Here is a 20,747-nt window from a genome sequence, read left to right as displayed (position 1 = left end):
GAGCTTGTTTCTAAACCAATTCAACTTCATCATCTCCTACAGGTCGGGGGCACGGAATGGTAAGGCAGATGCGCTATCTAGGATTGCTGCTCCTGAGGAAGTGATTGAGTCGTCTCCTAGTACTGTTGTGTCTCCCGCTCATTTCATCTCTGCAATCCATCATCAGGATCTTCTGTCTGAGATCAAAGCAGCATACGCAGCAGATCCGTTGCTAAGGCAACCTACCCCCGAAGTAAGCCTAAATTTCAGTGGAGGAGTGTGGTTACAGGAGAATCGGCTGTATGTACCAGAGGTGACAAGACTTGAAGTCCTCCGACTGATCCATGATTCTAAGATTGGGGGACATCGTGGAATAATGAAGACCCAAGAGTTCCTGGCTCGGTACTTCTGGTGGCCTTCGTACCGGAAGGACGTGGAGGGATACGTGTCATCCTGCGAGGTATGTGCTCGGTTCAAGACGCCTCGTGCGTCGCCTTCCGGGTTGTTACAACCCTTGCCTATACCATCTCGTCCCTGGAGATCCATCTCAATGGACTTTATTGTTGAACTACCGGTCTCCAAGGGTAAGAACACCATTCTAGTGGTCGTGGACCGCCTCACTAAGGCAGCACACTTTATCCCTTGCGCTGGATTACCCACAGCAAAACAGACTGCAGACTTGTTGATTCAAGAGGTGGTCCGTCTGCACGGGGTCCCGGATGAGGTGATCTCGGATCGTGGGGTGCAGTTCACGTCTAGGTTCTGGAGGTGTTTCTGCGCGGCTCTGGATATTAGAGTAAGTCTGTCTTCGGCTTACCATCCACAGACCAATGGACAGACGGAACGCACGAATCAGACCCTGGAGCAGTACCTCCGTTGCTACTTAAGTCATCTGCAGGACGATTGGGTAGATCTGCTTCCCCTGGCAGAGTTCACATATAACAACTCGCAGCACTCCTCGACTAAGCAGTCACCGTTCTTTGCTAATCAGGGTTACCACCCAAGCATCTTGCCGCAGTTCCCCAAGGAGGCTGCAGTGCCTGCTGTGTCTGACCATCTTTCCTTCTTACAGCAGAATTTGGAAGCTCTAAAGACCACCTTGACGACAGCGCAGGAGAGGTATAAGAGAGCAGCAGATCGTACCAGGAGGCCGGCTCCGGTGTATAGGGTGGGAGATACGGTCTGGTTGTCTACCAAGAATCTGAGGGTGAGGGCACCGACTGTCAAGCTTGGACAGAAGTTTGTAGGGCCATACAAGATCGTGGCTCTAGTGAATTCGGTAGCGGTGCGTCTGAAATTGCCCCCTGCCTGGAAGGTTCACCCGGTGTTCCATGTTTCCCTACTAAAGCCAGTTGTACCAAATTCCTTCCCAGGGCGTACTTCCTCTCCTCCAGCTCCAGTGCTCGTTGATGGACATGAACAATATGTCGTGGAGAAGATTCTGGATTCACGGATCTTCAGAAGGAAGCTGCAATACCTGGTCAAGTGGCAAGGATACTCTGTCGAGGAGAATTCCTGGGAACCGGTGGAGAATATCTGTGCTCCGCGGCTGCTGGAGCAGTTTCATCTAAGGTACCCGGACAAGCCTGGTCGAAGATTGTCCGGAGGACATTCTTTAAGGGGGGAATAATGTAAGCATCGTTCCTATTCTGCTGTGTTCCGGACTTTGCCCTTACTGTTGCCCTTAAGCCTGGCTTCATTCTGCCATACTGGTTCCTGTGACATCACCGCCTGTTGGTCCCGCCCGCCGGGTTTAAATAGCTTTCCTGGACGTGACTACCTTGCTTGTATATCTCGTCCTGTACCTGATCTGCTAGCTGGGAGTTGCACGCTGTGCTACCTCCTTCCTTCCTTCTGAATCCACCTGGATTACCTGCTGCCTAACCGCCGCCGCCTGGACCTTCTGACGGTGTCTGCCTGAAGGCTCCTTCCAGCCCTGCCTCCACCGCTCACCGCTCCTACAGCACTCACGGTATGCGCTGAAGATCTTGACTGCTGTGTGCGTTTCACCTGAGAGACTTATCCCTGCTACCTTTACTCACTCAGTATCTATTACCTAGTGACTTTCTCTGCCACTGCACTGTGCCCGAAGATTCCCCTCCCGCAAGGGAGAGGGCTAAGTGACTGTCCTTGCCTGCATTCTTAAGACTGTGTCTGCTTACATCTACATAGTGCTGGTGTACAACTTGCTATCTACTGGACTGAGTTCTGCTGCTGTTACCACTGCTGTCATTGTCTGGCTCCGCCAGCACCTGTGCTGTTCTGTGCTGCTTGTTTAATACAAACTACTTTCACGTATACCTGTGTCTGTGACTCTATCATCTAGCCACTGTCTTCATAGAAACCTACTATACATCATTACAGGATATACAAGCCCCCAATATGGAGACCGCAGGTGTAGAGTCCCTGGAGAAACGTGTAAGCAAGCAGCTTGCTTTGATACGGCAGGATGTGGCAGGCATTAGGACCCAGCTGGACACGCTGGAGCAACGTATCGAACACAACGCCGGGGCAGCAGAGGCACAGTTGCAACGACTGGCAAATCGGATTACGGCGCTGGAACAAGCAGCTCCTCTTCAGGGTGATCGTGTTCTGGCGTTGGAGCAAGCGATTCCTATGCAGCTCGATCGGATTGCTGCTCTGGAACAGGCCCCAGCCGCGCAGGTAGCAGGTGCTGCCCGGGATACTACACCGACCTTCCCGAAGCTTCCACCCTTCCGGTTCGCTGGTGAGAGGGATAAATTCCGAGGATTTTTGAACCAGTGCCGGATCTTTTTTGCTGCTCATGCCCCACAGTTCACTACTGAACGCTCCAAAGTTCTGACTATAGTCATGCTGCTGTCTGGTAAGGCGCTCGCGTGGGCCAACCCTTTGATTAAGACCGACGACCCCCTGCTTAACTCTATGGACAATTTCATTGCCGCAATGACGCAGATGTTTGATGACCCGAACCGAGCTAATACTGCTGAGACGACGCTGCTGACCCTTCGGCAGGGGAAGCGTTCGGTGCTGGAGTATGCATTGGACTTCCGTAGATGGGCTTTAGACACCACCTGGAACGGGGCAGCCAAGCAGGCCATCTTCCGCAGGGGATTGTCTACGGCAGTTAAGGATGAACTGGCACGCGGGGACTCGCCCGTGCTTCTTGGGGACTTCATCAATCACTGCATCCGCATTGACAATCGACTCTCCGAGCGCAGACAGGAGCGCTGGTCTGATCTACGGTTTAATAACACTGTTCCGTTCTCTTCTCCCTCCAGAGATGTCACCAGCAGGAGGAATCCTGAGCCCGAGCCCGAACCGATGCAGGTGGATGCCGTACGTAGAAATCCTCCTGATGCCCGCAAGGAGCATCGCTTTAAGGAAAACCTGTGCTTCTACTGCGGGGGGACCGGTCACTTCATCTCCGAGTGTCCAGTCAGGAGACGTAAGACGGCTGCAGCTATCATTGATTGTAACTCCGAGGCGGGGGAGTCCTGCGTCCTAGATCTGAACAATTCGGGGGGCAGAGACAATCAGAGAGACCTGGACTTTGCCGAGATGAATTCGCTGGCATCTCTTCCATTGAACGCAGTGGTGATCTCGATGACATCCGTCGTTTCCTCCTACTTCGCTACTAAGAAGAATTCCCACTATTACCTATCCTTGAGGGTCTGCTTCCAGGGTCGGTGTGTCGAGAGCGCCGCCATGTTGGACTCCGGGGCCAGTGGGAACTTCATGGATATCGCGTTTGCAAGGAAGCATGGAATCAGGGCAGTGAAGAGGGAGTCGTCAGTCTTGATGGAGACAGTAGACGGGTCGCCACTTACATCTGGACCGGTAACCATGGAGACTGAGTCGGTGAAGGTATGCATTGGAGAGGAACATGTGGAACATTTGTCCTTTTTACTAATATCTTCTCCTCACTTCCCTATTATCCTGGGATTACCTTGGCTCCAGGTTCAGAATCCTCGCATCAACTGGGAGACCAGGGAAGTGCAGTTCCCTCCAAGTTCTAACAGCAACCCCGCTATTCCTAAGGTCGCTGCTATCCCCAAGGTAGTAGCTACGACTGAGGGACAATTACCACCGGAGTATCAGGATCTGGCAGAGGTATGTGACAAGAAGAGGGCAGATATGTTACCTCCCCACCGGCCTTATGATTGCCCGATAGAACTGGTATCTGGGGCGGAGATCCCATTCGGGCGTATTTACCCTTTGTCTGGTCCTGAATTAAAGGCCTTGAAGGACTTCATCGACGAGAACCTCGCCAAGGGCTTCATCCGACCGTCTACTTCTCCTGCAGGTGCACCAATCTTCTTCGTGAAGAAAAAGGACGGGGGTCTGCGTCCTTGCATGGACTACCGTGATTTAAACAAGGTAACGGTCATGAATCGGCACCCGCTACCCTTAATCTCTGAACTACTGGAGAGGGTGAAGCAGGCTAAGATATTCACCAAACTGGATCTTCGGGGAGCCTACAATCTCGTGAGAATTCGGTCTGGAGATGAGTGGAAGACGGCCTTCCGCTGTCGTTATGGACACTTCGAGTCACGGGTCATGCCGTTCGGACTACGAAATGCTCCTGCAACCTTTCAGCATTTTGTTAATGACATTTTCCGAGATGTGCTTGATGTATTTATGGTTGTGTATCTCGATGACATTTTAATCTTTTCCAGTGATCTCGAGGAACATCGGCTCCACGTGAGGACAGTGCTGCAACGCCTGCTGCATAACCATCTTTACATCAAATTGGAGAAATGCGAGTTCCACAGGGCAACAGTGCAGTTCCTCGGTTATGTCATCTCTCAACAGGGTCTCCAGATGGACGATCAAAAGACCAGAGCGATCCAGGAGTGGCCAGCGCCAGGATCGGTGAAAGAAGTTCAGAGGTTTGTGGGATTCGCCAACTTCTATAGGCGCTTCATCCGTAACTTCTCTGAGATTGTGGCACCCATCACCCAACTGACTAAGAAGGGGGTACCGTTCCGGTGGACTCCGCAAGCCCAGGAGGCGTTCACACGGCTGAAGGACAAATTTGTGTCGGCTCCCATCTTAAGACATCCAGACCCAGACCTGAGCTTTACTCTTGAGGTGGACGCATCGGATGTCGCCATCGGCGCAGTGTTGTCACAGAGAGGAGGTGAGAAGGCAGTTCTTCATCCTTGTGCCTTTCTTTCTCAGAAGCTATCCCCGGCGCAGAAGAACTATGACGTAGGGAACAAGGAGTTACTGGCGATTGTGACGGCATTCAAGGAGTGGAGACACTTGCTGCTGGGGTCCTCAACTCCGATTACAGTTCTTACCGACCACCGAAACTTGGAATTCATGCAGTCCGTAAGATGTTTGAACCCACGTCAGGCACGTTGGAGCTTGTTTCTAAACCAATTCAACATCATCATCTCCTACAGGTCGGGGGCACGGAATGGTAAGGCAGATGCGCTATCTAGGATTGCTGCTCCTGAGGAAGTGATTGAGTCGTCTCCTAGTACTGTTGTGTCTCCCGCTCATTTCATCTCTGCAATCCATCATCAGGATCTTCTGTCTGAGATCAAAGCAGCATACGCAGCAGATCCGTTGCTAAGGCAACCTACCCCCGAAGTAAGCCTAAATTTCAGTGGAGGAGTGTGGTTACAGGAGAATCGGCTGTATGTACCAGAGGTGACAAGACTTGAAGTCCTCCGACTGATCCATGATTCTAAGATTGGGGGACATCGTGGAATAATGAAGACCCAAGAGTTCCTGGCTCGGTACTTCTGGTGGCCTTCGTACCGGAAGGACGTGGAGGGATACGTGTCATCCTGCGAGGTATGTGCTCGGTTCAAGACGCCTCGTGCGTCGCCTTCCGGGTTGTTACAACCCTTGCCTATACCATCTCGTCCCTGGAGATCCATCTCAATGGACTTTATTGTTGAACTACCGGTCTCCAAGGGTAAGAACACCATTCTAGTGGTCGTGGACCGCCTCACTAAGGCAGCACACTTTATCCCTTGCGCTGGATTACCCACAGCAAAACAGACTGCAGACTTGTTGATTCAAGAGGTGGTCCGTCTGCACGGGGTCCCGGATGAGGTGATCTCGGATCGTGGGGTGCAGTTCACGTCTAGGTTCTGGAGGTGTTTCTGCGCGGCTCTGGATATTAGAGTAAGTCTGTCTTCGGCTTACCATCCACAGACCAATGGACAGACGGAACGCACGAATCAGACCCTGGAGCAGTACCTCCGTTGCTACTTAAGTCATCTGCAGGACGATTGGGTAGATCTGCTTCCCCTGGCAGAGTTCACATATAACAACTCGCAGCACTCCTCGACTAAGCAGTCACCGTTCTTTGCTAATCAGGGTTACCACCCAAGCATCTTGCCGCAGTTCCCCAAGGAGGCTGCAGTGCCTGCTGTGTCTGACCATCTTTCCTTCTTACAGCAGAATTTGGAAGCTCTAAAGACCACCTTGACGACAGCGCAGGAGAGGTATAAGAGAGCAGCAGATCGTACCAGGAGGCCGGCTCCGGTGTATAGGGTGGGAGATACGGTCTGGTTGTCTACCAAGAATCTGAGGGTGAGGGCACCGACTGTCAAGCTTGGACAGAAGTTTGTAGGGCCATACAAGATCGTGGCTCTAGTGAATTCGGTAGCGGTGCGTCTGAAATTGCCCCCTGCCTGGAAGGTTCACCCGGTGTTCCATGTTTCCCTACTAAAGCCAGTTGTACCAAATTCCTTCCCAGGGCGTACTTCCTCTCCTCCAGCTCCAGTGCTCGTTGATGGACATGAACAATATGTCGTGGAGAAGATTCTGGATTCACAGATCTTCAGAAGGAAGCTGCAATACCTGGTCAAGTGGCAAGGATACTCTGTCGAGGAGAATTCCTGGGAACCGGTGGAGAATATCTGTGCTCCGCGGCTGCTGGAGCAGTTTCATCTAAGGTACCCGGACAAGCCTGGTCGAAGATTGTCCGGAGGACATTCTTTAAGGGGGGAATAATGTAAGCATCGTTCCTATTCTGCTGTGTTCCGGACTTTGCCCTTACTGTTGCCCTTAAGCCTGGCTTCATTCGGCCATACTGGTTCCTGTGACATCACCGCCTGTTGGTCCCGCCCGCCGGGTTTAAATAGCTTTCCTGGACGTGACTACCTTGCTTGTATATCTCGTCCTGTACCTGATCTGCTAGCTGGGAGTTGCACGCTGTGCTACCTCCTTCCTTCCTTCTGAATCCACCTGGATTACCTGCTGCCTAACCGCCGCCGCCTGGACCTTCTGATGGTGTCTGCCTGAAGGCTCCTTCCAGCCCTGCCTCCACCGCTCACCGCTCCTACAGCACTCACGGTATGCGCTGAAGATCTTGACTGCTGTGTGCGTTTCACCTGAGAGACTTATCCCTGCTACCTTTACTCACTCAGTATCTATTACCTAGTGACTTTCTCTGCCACTGCACTGTGCCCGAAGATTCCCCTCCCGCAAGGGAGAGGGCTAAGTGACTGTCCTTGCCTGCATTCTTAAGACTGTGTCTGCTTACATCTACATAGTGCTGGTGTACAACTTGCTATCTACTGGACTGAGTTCTGCTGCTGTTACCACTGCTGTCATTGTCTGGCTCCGCCAGCACCTGTGCTGTTCTGTGCTGCTTGTTTAATACAAACTACTTTCACGTATACCTGTGTCTGTGACTCTATCATCTAGCCACTGTCTTCATAGAAACCTACTATACATCATTACAGTGGGTGGGGGGGACTGTCGGCGTATCATATCAGATTATAATACAGCAAATCAATTAATTCATGAGATATTCAGCTGGTAGCCATGTCCATAAAAGATGAGTTCAACCTGCTGGAACGATTTATTGACTGCCCTAAATATCCTCCATCTTTATTTCCTATCACTCAGTGGCAGCTATAATTCTCCGCAGTGTCAGATATGAGCGTTGGCTGCTGACAAGAGCTTCTGGGAGAGAGAGAGAGATTGAGTGAGGTAATTCAATGAGAAGTTACAATGAATTGTCACTAATTATAAGTCGCCTACAGTGGATCGTTTTGGGTCTCAGACCATTACTATCAGTCAAGAAAATCGTGTTCGAGTGGCGAGCAGCGGAGAGGGGTGCGCATGTGGGAAGAGATTTAATTACTCCCGTGTCAAGCTAAGGTTTTCACAGGATGGGATTTGCGCTGTCGCCGGCGTGCGGAGCCTCTCACTTCCAGGTGGAGAATGGCACGTTCTTGTCTCTGCCAGTGAGTTATGATAATGCCTAACACAGGAGAAACCTACAGAGAGCTGCAGGCAGAAATGTGAAGAGAAGAGACGCTGGCTTTGTGCTACTGGTACCTCACTCACTATGACGCTGGGAATTTCAGACTATAATATCTAGGTTAAATATATATTATATATATATGGACAGTATTGGTTGAAAGTTTGGACACAGCTGCTCATGTAATTGTTCTTATTGGAATGTGCACATTTTAGATTCAGACCGAAGGCAGCAAAATAAACCATACATTGCTGAGCCCTATTCCACATCTGCTCGAAGCCAGAATATGGCAACAGTCACTCAACTAAGTGAAGAGAAACCACAGTCAAGCATTAATTTAAGACATTAAGATCAGGTAATTTGGAAAATTGCTAGAACCTTGAAGGTATCCTTAAGTGCAATGATGAAAATTGTCAATTGCTGTCATGATCCAAGGTGGATCTGACAAGTAAATGGACAAAGTGAACTTTTTTTCCTTTGGCTTGGTGCCAAAGTGGGTTGATTGCCCCCGGTGGCCATTAGAATTATTACACGTGGTGTCGTTCATTCTAAGTTGCCCCGGTGGTGGTGAGCAGTAGTGCACTCTAGTTTCTTTGGTTTAATGTGCACGTAATTATAAATCAGGTGTGAGGCTCTATAAAAGAGAGTCAGGTGTGTTCAATCACTGTTGGTGATATTGTGAGTTAGTTATTCTCAAGGAAGCCTGGGTGAAAGAAGGAGCTGAATGAGAGTCTTGGTCAGCCCAGCCAGAGGGGTTGAGTCAGCTATGGAGTCTGCATGGAGGGCTGGCATGGCGTGGTGGAGTCGCAGTTTATGGTGTCAGCAGGAGGTGCTTTCATGGCTTGGTGAAGTGGCGACGATGGTGAGAGTTGCACTCAGCATGCTGGACTTGGTTGCTGAAAACTGGACTCAAGCATGCTGGACTTTTTGGCAGAAGCTGGACTCATCTTTGGGATACTGGGCAGCTGCAACTGGTGGTGGACTCTGCTCCAAGGCTGCACTATGGTGATGGATCCGGTTATGGTGATGTGTTGTGAGTTCATTTTCCCCTCCGTCACTGAGGCCTGGTGAACTCCCTATTCTAGTGAAGGAAGGTAGTGAGCCTGATAATCAGGCACCTGGGACTAATGAAGACGATTGGCTGAGTGGAGTCACTGACTGGATTTAAGGCAGCCTACGCCCTTTCTGCCCTGCGGGTGATTTCTCTGTGGACTCTTGGACACCAGTCTGATTCCTGCTCTCCTAAAGCCAAGTTTTCTGTTTTGCCTTTTGCATCTAAGATTTGTTTTTGTTTTTCTTGCTTTTTGGATTCTGCCACTCCCTGCTGGAGTGTGCAGTGTTCCTTGAGCTCTGTCTTCTGAAAGTACCTGAGTGCTGATTTAGTTTTTGAAGCTTAGTTGCTTTAGGGCCATTTTTATATCAGCTTGTTGGCTTTTGTCTCTGATAGGGTTTTGGCAGATTGCAGACAGCAGCCTTCCTATCCGTTCCTATCTAGGTAGTTTTTGGGCCCCGTCTTTGCTCAGCCTGTCTTTCTGTCTGTGTAAGTGTTTTCATCTTGCTTCACCGTCATTATATGTGGGGGGCTGCCGATTGCTTTGGGGTCTGCTCTGGGGCAGTTAGATTTACCCTTTCCTTCTTTAGGCCTATGTATCTCTCCGGTTGTGATCGAGGGGTCTAGGTCATCGTAGGAACCCCCCACGGCTACTGCTAGTTGTGTTGATAGGTTCAGGGGTCTGCAATCTGATAGTTGCCAACTTCTCTGGTTTTATGGACTTAGCTAGCAATTCTGTTTTTGCCTCCTACGGTGACTCAATCATAACAGTGATGGATCTGGGTGGAGGAGAAGATGCACGCAGGTGGTGGGCTCTGTTGCTAGGAGCGTACGCAACAGAGCAAAGCTAAGTGGTGTTCTCCCTGTATTGTCATTTTCCCTTGTGTGTGTTTAGTGCAGTGGTGGGATTAGTTTCCGCACCGACCAATTCCCTAGTGAGGGTTTAGGGTCAGGGCGAGTCAGGGTTTTAAGGTTCCTGTGCGTCGCCCGGTGCGGAACCAGCATAGGAAACGTTAGGAGTGCAGGGAATCTGGCTCAGGGGAGTGCAGGAGGTCTCCACATCCCTATTCCCTATCGCAGGGCCCACCACTGTTAATGTTACCCAGGTTCCCCTTTATTATTTAAATTTGCCTTACTGGAGGCGGGGTTTCCAGACTATTGTATAAATACGTGTAATACCTAAATTCGCCAGTTGGAGGCGGTGTATCCAGCTGCACCTCTTATTATTTAAATTCGCCCAACTGGAGGCGGTGTATCCAGGGTCACGTGTGTCATATGGGTTCGCCTTGTGGTACTCGCTGCGTCCAGACACACGTGACCGTGACAATTGCTAGGATGAATACTGTATGTCTCATGATGACTGCCCCAAGAAAAAAAAGAGCAAGAATTACTTTTGCTTCAGAGGATAAATTCATCAGCATTATCATCCTGAGAATCAGCAAATTGGCAGCACCTCAGATAAGTCCTTATAAATGATGCCCAGATATCAAATAGCGGACACATCTCAACTAAAGATGGGTGGATCGATTTCAATAGTCTCTGGCTGGTGGGCTAAGCTCTGCGCATCTCTTACCTTCCAAAATCCCGCATACTCTTTTCATTATTATTTTTTTTTTTTTTTTGCATCTGTCGTTGCATTTCATAGGAAATAATCCAAACGTGACATATCCTGGCCATTGACTCCCATTGTATAAAAATAAACACGTATTTGATAAAATATATTTTTTTTACTGAATTCTTCTGTAAAGGAAAGTGCAGCACTTACATACTTGTCCTGTCAAACAAAATCTGCAGAAAAATCACATTTTTGCTGCCCTTATTAACCCACAATGGGAAACCATTTTTCGCTCCTGCACCAGTCAAATATGATCAGGAACTGCCCGAATTGTCATGCTCTGTAACTTGCCATTCTTTTTTTCTTCAATGAATGGTAACTCTTCATCAATATTTTGCCAGTACTATAGCAACTGTGACTTTCCTTTCCCACACTTTCTAATATGCATTGTGCTAGTTGTTGCCCAATGATTTAATTGGCGTCAACTGAAAGCTCCCCTCTTTGTTAAGCCATGATGCAGTTTCACAGACAGGAGAGCAGGAACATAGTCGTAAAGCCACCCCATCGCCAGTAGTAAGACAAAGACCTGCCCCCATTTTATGTAGAGCAGCAAAGGCCAACCTCATCTTCCTGTAGAGACAAAGAACCGCTACTACTTCCTGTAGAGAAGTAATCGAACAAAGGCAGATTCACATGTCCTACAGAAACACAAAGAACCGACCCACTTCCTGTAAAGAGATAGAGCACTGCTCACCTTCCTGTAGAGAAACAAGGACTGATGGCTACTTCCTGTAGAGACACAAGGGTTGACCCCCAATTCCTATAAAAAGACAAAGACTCGCCCCCAATTCCTTTAAAGAAATGAAAACACGCCCCCCACTTCTTGTAGAGAAACAAAGACCTGCCCCCACTTCTTGTAGCGCAGGGACGTCAAACTCAAGTAAAGAGAGGGCCAAAATAAAAAACTTGGACAAAGTTGCGGGCCAACCTTGATATCTATTAAACAATGTCTAATATGTAATAATAAAGGATAAAACCTTGAATTAATAAATAATACTGATAAAGTATGATGCCAACAAAAGTGCCTCCTCAAACACAGCATGATACCCTACAGTGAATTCCCCCACAGTTGCCTCCACACAGTATGATGGGCCCCACATAGTCCTCCATACAGTATAATGGCCCTACATCATCCTCCATAAAGTATAATAGGGGGCAGTGCAGGTATCGCAGACCAAATATAATCACCCTGTGAGCCAGAGTTTGACATACAGTGGGGCAAAAAAGTATTTAGTCAGTCAGCAATAGTGCAAGTTCCACCACTTAAAAAGATGAGAGGCGTCTGTAATTTACATCATAGGTAGACCTCAACTATGGGAGACAAACTGAGAAAAAAAAATCCAGAAAATCACATTGTCTGTTTTTTTTTCATTTTATTTGCATATTATGGTGGAAAATAAGTATTTGGTCAGAAACAAGCAATCAAGATTTCTGGCTCTCACAGACCTGTAACTTCTTCTTTAAGAGTCTCCTCTTTCCTCCACTCATTACCTGTAGTAATGGCACCTGTTTAAACTTGTTATCAGTATAAAAAGACACCTGTGCACACCCTCAAACAGTCTGACTCCAAACTCCACTATGGTGAAGACCAAAGAGCTGTCAAAGGACACCAGAAACAAAATTGTAGCCCTGCACCAGGCTGGGAAGACTGAATCTGCAATAGCCAACCAGCTTGGAGTGAAGAAATCAACTGTGGGAGCAATAATTAGAAAATGGAAGACATACAAGACCACTGATAATCTCCCTCGATCTGGTGCTCCACACAAAATCCCACCCCGTGGGGTCAGAATGATCACAAGAACGGTGAGCAAAAATCCCAGAACCACGCGGGGGGACCTAGTGAATGAACTGCAGAGAGCTGGGACCAATGTAACAAGGCCTACCATAAGTAACACACTACGCCACCATTGACTCAGATCCTGCAGTGCCAGACGTGTCCCACTGCTTAAGCCTGTACATGTCCGGGCCCGTCTGAAGTTTGCTAGAGAGCATTTGGATGATCCAGAGGAGTTTTGGGAGAATGTCCTATGGTCTGATGAAACCAAACTGGAACTGTTTGGTAGAAACACAACTTGTCGTGTTTGGAGGAAAAAGAATACTGAGTTGCATCCATCAAACACCATACCTACTGTAAAGCATGGTGGTGGAAACATCATGCTTTGGGGCTGTTTCTCTGCAAAGGGGCCAGGACGACTGATCCGGGTACATGAAAGAATGAATGGGGCCATGTATCGTGAGATTTTGAGTGCAAACCTCCTTCCATCAGCAAGGGCATTGAAGATGAAACGTGGCTGGGTCTTTCAACATGACAATGATCCAAAGCACACCGCCAGGGCAACGAAGGAGTGGCTTCGTAAGAAGCATTTCAAGGTCCTGGAGTGGCCTAGCCAGTCTCCAGATCTCAACCCTATAGAAAACCTTTGGAGGGAGTTGAAAGTCCGTGTTGCCAAGCGAAAAACCAAAAACATCACTGCTCTAGAGGAGATCTGCATGGAGGAATGGGCCAACATACCAACAACAGTGTGTGGCAGCCTTGTGAAGACTTACAGAAAACGTTTGACCTCTGTCATTGCCAGCAAAGGATATATCACAAAGTATTGAGATGAAATTTTGTTTCTGACCAAATACTTATTTTCCACCATAATATGCAAATAAAAGGAAAAAAAAACAGACAATGTGATTTTCTGGATTTTTTTTTCTCAGTTTGTCTCCCATAGTTGAGGTCTACCTATGATGTAAATTACAGACGCCTCTCATCTTTTTAAGTGGTGGAACTTGCACTATTGCTGACTGACTAAATACTTTTTTGCCCCACTGTATGTGCTGTAGAGACACAGACATACCCACACTTCTTGTAGAAAGAAAAATACTCACCCTCACTTCGTGGTGACACAAAAAACAGTCCACCTTTCTGTAGAAAAACAAATACCGACTGCCACTGCTTGTAGAGAGACAAATGTTGACTCCAAAATGCTGTAAAGATGCAGAAACTCACCCACACTTTCTGTAGAGAGAAATAGACCCATCTCCTGTTCCTGCAGAAAAAGAAAGGCCCACCAACACTCTCTTTAACCCCTTCACCCCCAAGGGTGGTTTGCACATTCATGACCGGGCCAATTTTTACAATTCTGACCACTGTCCCTTTATGAGGTAATAACTCTGAAACGCTTCCATGGACCCTGGTGATTCTGACAATGTTTTCTCGTGACATATTGTACTTCATGTTAGTGGTAAAATTTCATTCATATAACTTACGATTATTTGTGAAAAAAACGGATATTTGGCGAAAATTTAGAAAATAGAGATACGGCACACAAAAAACTTGATAAGTAACATTTCCCACATGTTTACTTTACATCAGCACAATTTTGGAACCAAAATTTTTTTTTTGTTAGGAAGTTATAGGAGTTAAAAGTTGACCAGCGATTTCTCATTTTTACAACACCATTTTATTTTTACGGACCACATCACATTTGAAGCCACTTTGAGGGGTCTATATGATAGAAAATACCCAAAAGTGATACCATTCTAAAAACTGCACCCCTCAAGGTGCTCAAAACCACATTCAAGAAGTTTATTAACCCTTCAGGTGCTTCACAGGAATTTTTTGAATTCCTTTAACTTTTTTTCACAAAAAAAATTATTCAGGTTCAATCTTTTTTTTATTTTACCAAGGGTAAAAGGAGAAATTGGACTGGAAAAGTTATTGTGCAGTTTGTCCTGAGTACGCTGATACCTGAAATGTGGGGGGGGAACCACTGTTTCGGCGCATGGCAGAGCTCAGCAGGGAAGGAGCGAGGTTTTACTTTTTCAATGCAAAATTGACTGGAATTCTGATCGGACGCCATGTCACGTTTGGAGAGCCCCTGATGTACCTAAACAGTGGAAAACCCCCTCAAGTGACCCCATTTTGGAAACTAGACCCCCCAAGGAACTTATCTAGATATGTGGTGAGAGCTTTGAACCCACAAGGGCTTCACAGAAGTTTATAACGTACAGCGGTACAATTAAAAAATCATATTTTTTTCCACAAAAATGATCTTTTCACCCCCAATTTTTATTTCCCAAGGGTAACAGGACCCTAAAAGTTATTGTGCAATTTGTCCTGAGTACGCTGATACCCCACATGTGGGGGTAAACCACTATTTGGGCGCATGGCGCATTAGCTCGGAAGGGAAACAGCGCCATTTGACTTTTTTGGCTGTAATTGAGATCGGACACCATGTCGCATTTGGAAAGCCCCTGATGTACCTAAACAGTGGAATCCCCCCACAAGTGACCCCTTTTTGGAAACTAGACCCCCTAAGGAACTTATCTAGATATGTGGTGAGCACTTTGAACTCCCCCAGTGCTTCACAGAAGTTTATAACGCCCGGGCGTGAAAATAAAAAAATCGTATTTTTTCCACAAGCATGATCATTTAGTCCCCATTTTTTTTTATTTTCCCAAGGGTACCAGGAGAAATTGGACCCCAAAAGTTGTTGTCCAATTTGTCCTGAGTACACTGATACCCCATATGTGGGAGAAAACTACTGTATGGGCACACGTCGGGGCTCGGAAGGGAAGTAGTGACGTTTTGGAATGCAGACTTTGATGGAATGGTCTGCGGGTGTTATGTTGCCTTCTGAGAGCCCCTAATGTACCTAAACAGTGGAAACCCCCCACAAATGACACAATTTTGGAAACTAGACCCCCTAAGGAACTTATCTAGGTGTGTGGTGAGCACTGAACTCCCCCAGTGCTTCACAGAAGTTTATAAAACCCGGGCATGAAAATAAAAAAATCATATTTTTTCCCCACAAAAATGATATTTTTGCCCCCAATTTTTTATTTTCCTAAGGGTAACAGGAGAAATTGGACCTCAAAAGTTGTTTTGCAATTTGTCCTGAGTAGGCTAATACCCCATATGTGGGAGTAAAACACTGTTTGGGCGCATGGCAGAGCTTGGAAGGGAAGGCGCACCATTTTCAACGCAGAATTGGCTGGAATTGAGATCAGACGCCATGTTGCATTTGGAGAGCACCTGATGTGCTCAAACAGTGGAAACCCCACAATTCTAACTCTAACCCTAACCCCAACACACCCCTAACCCTAATCTCAGCCCTAACGGGAAAATGGAAATAAATACATTTTTTAATTTTATGATTTTTCCCTAACTAAGGGGGTGATAACGGGTGGGGGTTTGATTTACTATTTATGCCGTTTTTTATGTTTGGCAGCTATCACACGCTAAGGCTATGTGCCCACGTTGAGTGTTAAAACGCACACTGAAACCGGACTCCTTCCCAGAAATCGCGGCTTTTTTTCCGCGCGATTTTACCGCGATTCTGTTCGCGATTTTGCCGCGATTTTCTCAAGCACTTTCCAAGCGATTTGAAGCATCGCTTGGAAAGTGATTGACAGGTTGGTCACACTCGTCAAACATAGTGTTTGACAAGTGTGACCAGCTTTTTACTATTGAGGCTGCCTATGCGGCATCAATAGTAAAAGATAAAATGTTAAAAATGATAAAAAAAAAAAAAAATCGGGGTATATTTACCTTCCGACGTCCCGCGCTGCCATCCCGGGCTTCAGCGTTCCCAGCGATGCCTTGCGAGACCTGTGATGACGTTGGTCTCGCGTTACTATAGCGATCTCGCGAGACTACGTCATCACAGGACCTTGCCGCAAGGCATTACTGGGAATGCAGCGTGGGACGTCGGAAGGTAAATATACCCCGATTTTTTATTCTTTTTTTTTTACAGGGGTATGGTATCCAGGGCCTGGAGGACAGTCTCCTCTCCTCCACACCGTGGGTACCAACCGCACATGAGACGCTTAACTTCCCGCATGGTGGGAATAGCCACATGCGGGAAGTAAGCGATTCTCATGCATTCCTATGGGTGCGGAATCGCGGCAATTCTTTGCGATTCCGCACAAAAGAATGATCATGCTGCGATTTTTTCTGCGATTCCGCCGCGGAAAAAAGCGCAGCATTAGCACAGCATGTGCGGAATGCTATAGGAATGCATGGGGGGTGTTCTGTACACGATTTTTAAACGTTTTCGCGCCGAAAATCGCAGCAAAAACGCTTAAAAATCGCATCGTGGGCACACAGCCTAAAAGACGCTTTTTATTGTTTTTGCATCACCACATATTGAGAGCTATAATTTTTCCATATTTTGACCCACCGAGTCATGTGGGGTCTTATTTTTGCGGGACGAGTTGACATTTTTATTGGTATCATGTTCGGGCACGTGACATTTTTTGATCGCTTTTTATTCCGATTTTTGGGACGCAGAATGAACAAAAACCAGCGTTTCATGAATTTCTTTTGAGGGGGTGCGTTTACACCATTCCGCGTGCGGTAAAATTGATAAAGCGGTTTTATTCTTCGGGTCAGTACGGTTACAGCGATACCTCATTTGTCATTTTTTTATGTTTTGGCGCTTTTATGCAATAAAAACAATTTTATATAGAAAATAATTTTTTTTGCATCGCTTTATTCTGCGAGCTATAACTTTTATTTTTTCTCTTATGATGCTGTGTGGCGGCTCGTTTTTTGCGGGACAAGATGACGTTTTCACTGGTACCATGGATATTTATATGCGTCTTTTTGATCGCGTGTTATTGCACTTTTTGTTCGGTGGTATGATAATAAATCATTATTTTTTGCTTCGTTTTTTATTTTTATTTTTTAAGGGGTTCACTAAAGGGGTTAACTAATGGGACAGTTTTATAGGGCAGGTCGTTACGGACGCGGCGATACCAAATATGTGTACTTTTGTTTGTTTTTTTTATTTCCAAAAAATGAATTTATTAGGGAATATTTTTTTTTTTTTAATTAATTTAGCGATTTTTTAAAAATTATTTTTACACTTTTTTTTTAACTTTATTAGGTTGTCCCAGGGGGGACATCACTGTCCTGTGACAGATCGCTGATCTGTCACATCACAGATCACTGTGACAGATCAGCGATTTGACACAGGCGCTGCACAAGGCTTCCTCATACCTGCGCTTTGCAGGCAAGGAAGCCAGCTCCCTGTAGGCCCCCGAAGACCCCATTCCCTGTAGACCCCATTCTTCTCCTCAGATCCTGTCCTGGCGATGTGTGAAAGCGAGGCGACAGGAGCCTGATGTATGGTGGAAGGAGCAGGGTGACAGCAGCACAGAGTATTTCAGGAGAGCAGTGTACTGGTCTATGGGAGGCACAGAGGGAGATATATGGGGGAGGAGCAGGGTGACAGCAGCACAGAGTATTTCAGGAGAGCAGTGTGCTGGTCTATGGGAGGCACAGAGGGAGATATATGGGGGAGGAGCAGGGAGACAGCAGCACAGTATTTCAGGAGAGCAGTGTGCTGGTCTATGGGAGGCACAGAGGGAGATATATGGGGGAGGAGCAGGGAGACAGCAGCACAGAGTATTTCAGGAGAGCAGTGTGCTGGTCTATGGGAGGCACAGAGGGAGATATATGGGGGAGGAGCAGGGTGACAGCAGCACAGAGTATTTCAGGAGAGCAGTGTACTGGTCTATGGGAGGCACAGAGGGAGATATATGGGGGAGGAGCAGGGTGACAGCACCACAGAGTATTTCAGGAGAGCAGTGTACTGGTCTATGGGAGGCACAGAGGGAGATATATGGGGGAGGAGCAGGGTGACAGCACCACAGAATATTTCAGGAGAGCAGTGTACTGGTCTATGGGAGGCACAGAGGGAGATATATGGGGGAGGAGCAGGGTGACAGCACCACAGAGTATTTCAGGAGAGCAGTGTACTGGTCTATGGGAGGCACAGAGGGAGATATATGGGGGAGGAGCAGGGTGACAGCACCACAGAGTATTTCAGGAGAGCAGTGTACTGGTCTATGGGAAGCCCAGAGGGAGATATATGGGGGAGGAGCAGGGTGACAGCACCACAGAGTATTTCAGGAGAGCAGTGTACTGGTCTATGGGAGGCACAGAGGGAGATATATGGGGGAGGAGCAGGGTGACAGCAGCACAGAGTATTTCAGGAGAGCAGTGTACTGGTCTGTGTGAGGCACAGAGGGAGATATATGGGGGAGGAGCAGGGTGACAGCAGCACAGAGTATTTCAGGAGAGCAGTGTGCTGGTCTATGGGGGGCACAGAGGGACATATATGGGGGAGGAGCAGGGTGACAGCAGCACAGAGTATTTCAGGAGAGCAGTGTGCTGGTCTATGGGAGGCACAGAGGGAGATATATGGGGGAGGAGCAGGGTGACAGCAGCACAGAGTATTTTAGGAGAGCAGTGTACTGGTCTATGGGGGGCACAGAGGGAGATATATGGGGGAGGAGCAGGGTGACAGCAGCACAGAGTATTTCAGGAGAGCAGTGTGCTGGTCTATGGGGGCACAGAGGGAGATATATGGGGGAGGAGCAGGGTGACAGCAGCAGAGTATTTCAGGAGAGCAGTGTACTGGTCTATGGGAGGCACAGAGGAAGATATATGGTGGAGGAGCAGGGTGACAGCACCACAGAAATCCAGGAAACATTTTTGCTGATTGATGGCCTGTTCTGACCCAGACTTTGTATGCAAAGACCCCATTCCCCCCTCAGATTCTGTCCTGGCGATGTGTGAAAGCGAGGCTTCAGGCGCAGTCTGGGGTGACGCTGGGAAGCAGGCTGGGGGGAAATGTAGCCATATAGTAACGATAAAAATGAAACCCCTCTCTTCAGCTGCCTCACCAGTCCTCCCCTGACTGCACCTATTACCCCTGACCCGTGTGCAGGTGCTCAGCCAGAACCACCCTAGAATGGGTCCCCTTTTAGCAGATAATACTGCCATAGTGTTCTCACATAATGCCGCCATATACTTCACACATAATACCGCAGTATAGACCATACACAATACCACCATGTTGATCACACACAAAACCAGCAGGGTCACAACAGCACAGAGTATTTCAGGAGAGCAGTATCACACGGGATAGGATTAGATACACAGCTCAGCAGTCAGTATCACACAGAATAGGAATAGATACCCAGCTCAGCAGTCAGTATCAAACAGGATAGGATTAGGTACATGGCTCAGCAGGCAGTATCACACAGGATAGGATTAGGTACATGGCTCAGCAGTCAGTATCATACAGGATAGGATTAGGTACATGGCTCAGCAGTCAGTATCACACAGGATAGGATTAGATACACGGCTCAGCAGTCAGTATCACACAGGATAGAATTAGATACACGGCTCTTCAGTCAGTATCACACAGGATAGGATTAGATACACGGCTCAGCAGTCAGTATCACACAGGAGAGGATTAGATACACGGATCTGCAGACTATATCACACAGGAGAGGATTAGATACACAGCTCAGCAGACAGTATCACACAGGATTGGATTAGATACACGGCTCAGCAGTCAGTATCACACAGATGATTAGATACATGGCTGAGCAGTCAGTATCACACAGGATTGGATTAGATACACAGCTCTGCACAGAGTATCACACAGGAGAGGATTAGATACACGGCTCAGCAGACAGTATCACACAGGAGAGGATTAGATACACAGCTCAGCAGACAGTATCACACAGGAGAGGATTAGATACACAGCTCAGCAGACAGTATCACACATGATTGGATTAGATACAGGGCTCAGCAGTCAGTATCACACAGGATTGGATTAGATACATGGCTCTGCAGAGAGTATCACACAGGAGAGGATTAGACACATGGCTCAGCAGTCCGTACCACACAGGATTAGATACACAGCTCCGCAGTCAGTATCACACAGGATAGGATTAGATACACAGCTCAGCAGTCAGTATCACACAGGAGAGGATTAGATACACGGCTCAGCAGACAGTATCACACAGGACTGGATTAGATACACGGCTCAGCAGACAGTATCAGACAGGACTGGATTAGATACACGGCTCAGCAGACA

The sequence above is a fragment of the Dendrobates tinctorius genome, unplaced genomic scaffold (genome assembly GCF_039654945.1).
Source record: "Dendrobates tinctorius isolate UK_male_01 unplaced genomic scaffold, ASM3965494v1 ptg000019l, whole genome shotgun sequence".
In the NCBI taxonomy this organism is placed as follows: Eukaryota; Metazoa; Chordata; class Amphibia; order Anura; family Dendrobatidae; genus Dendrobates; species Dendrobates tinctorius.
The sequence above is the reverse complement of the archived record's forward strand: the minus strand, read 5'-3'. Positions refer to the sequence as shown.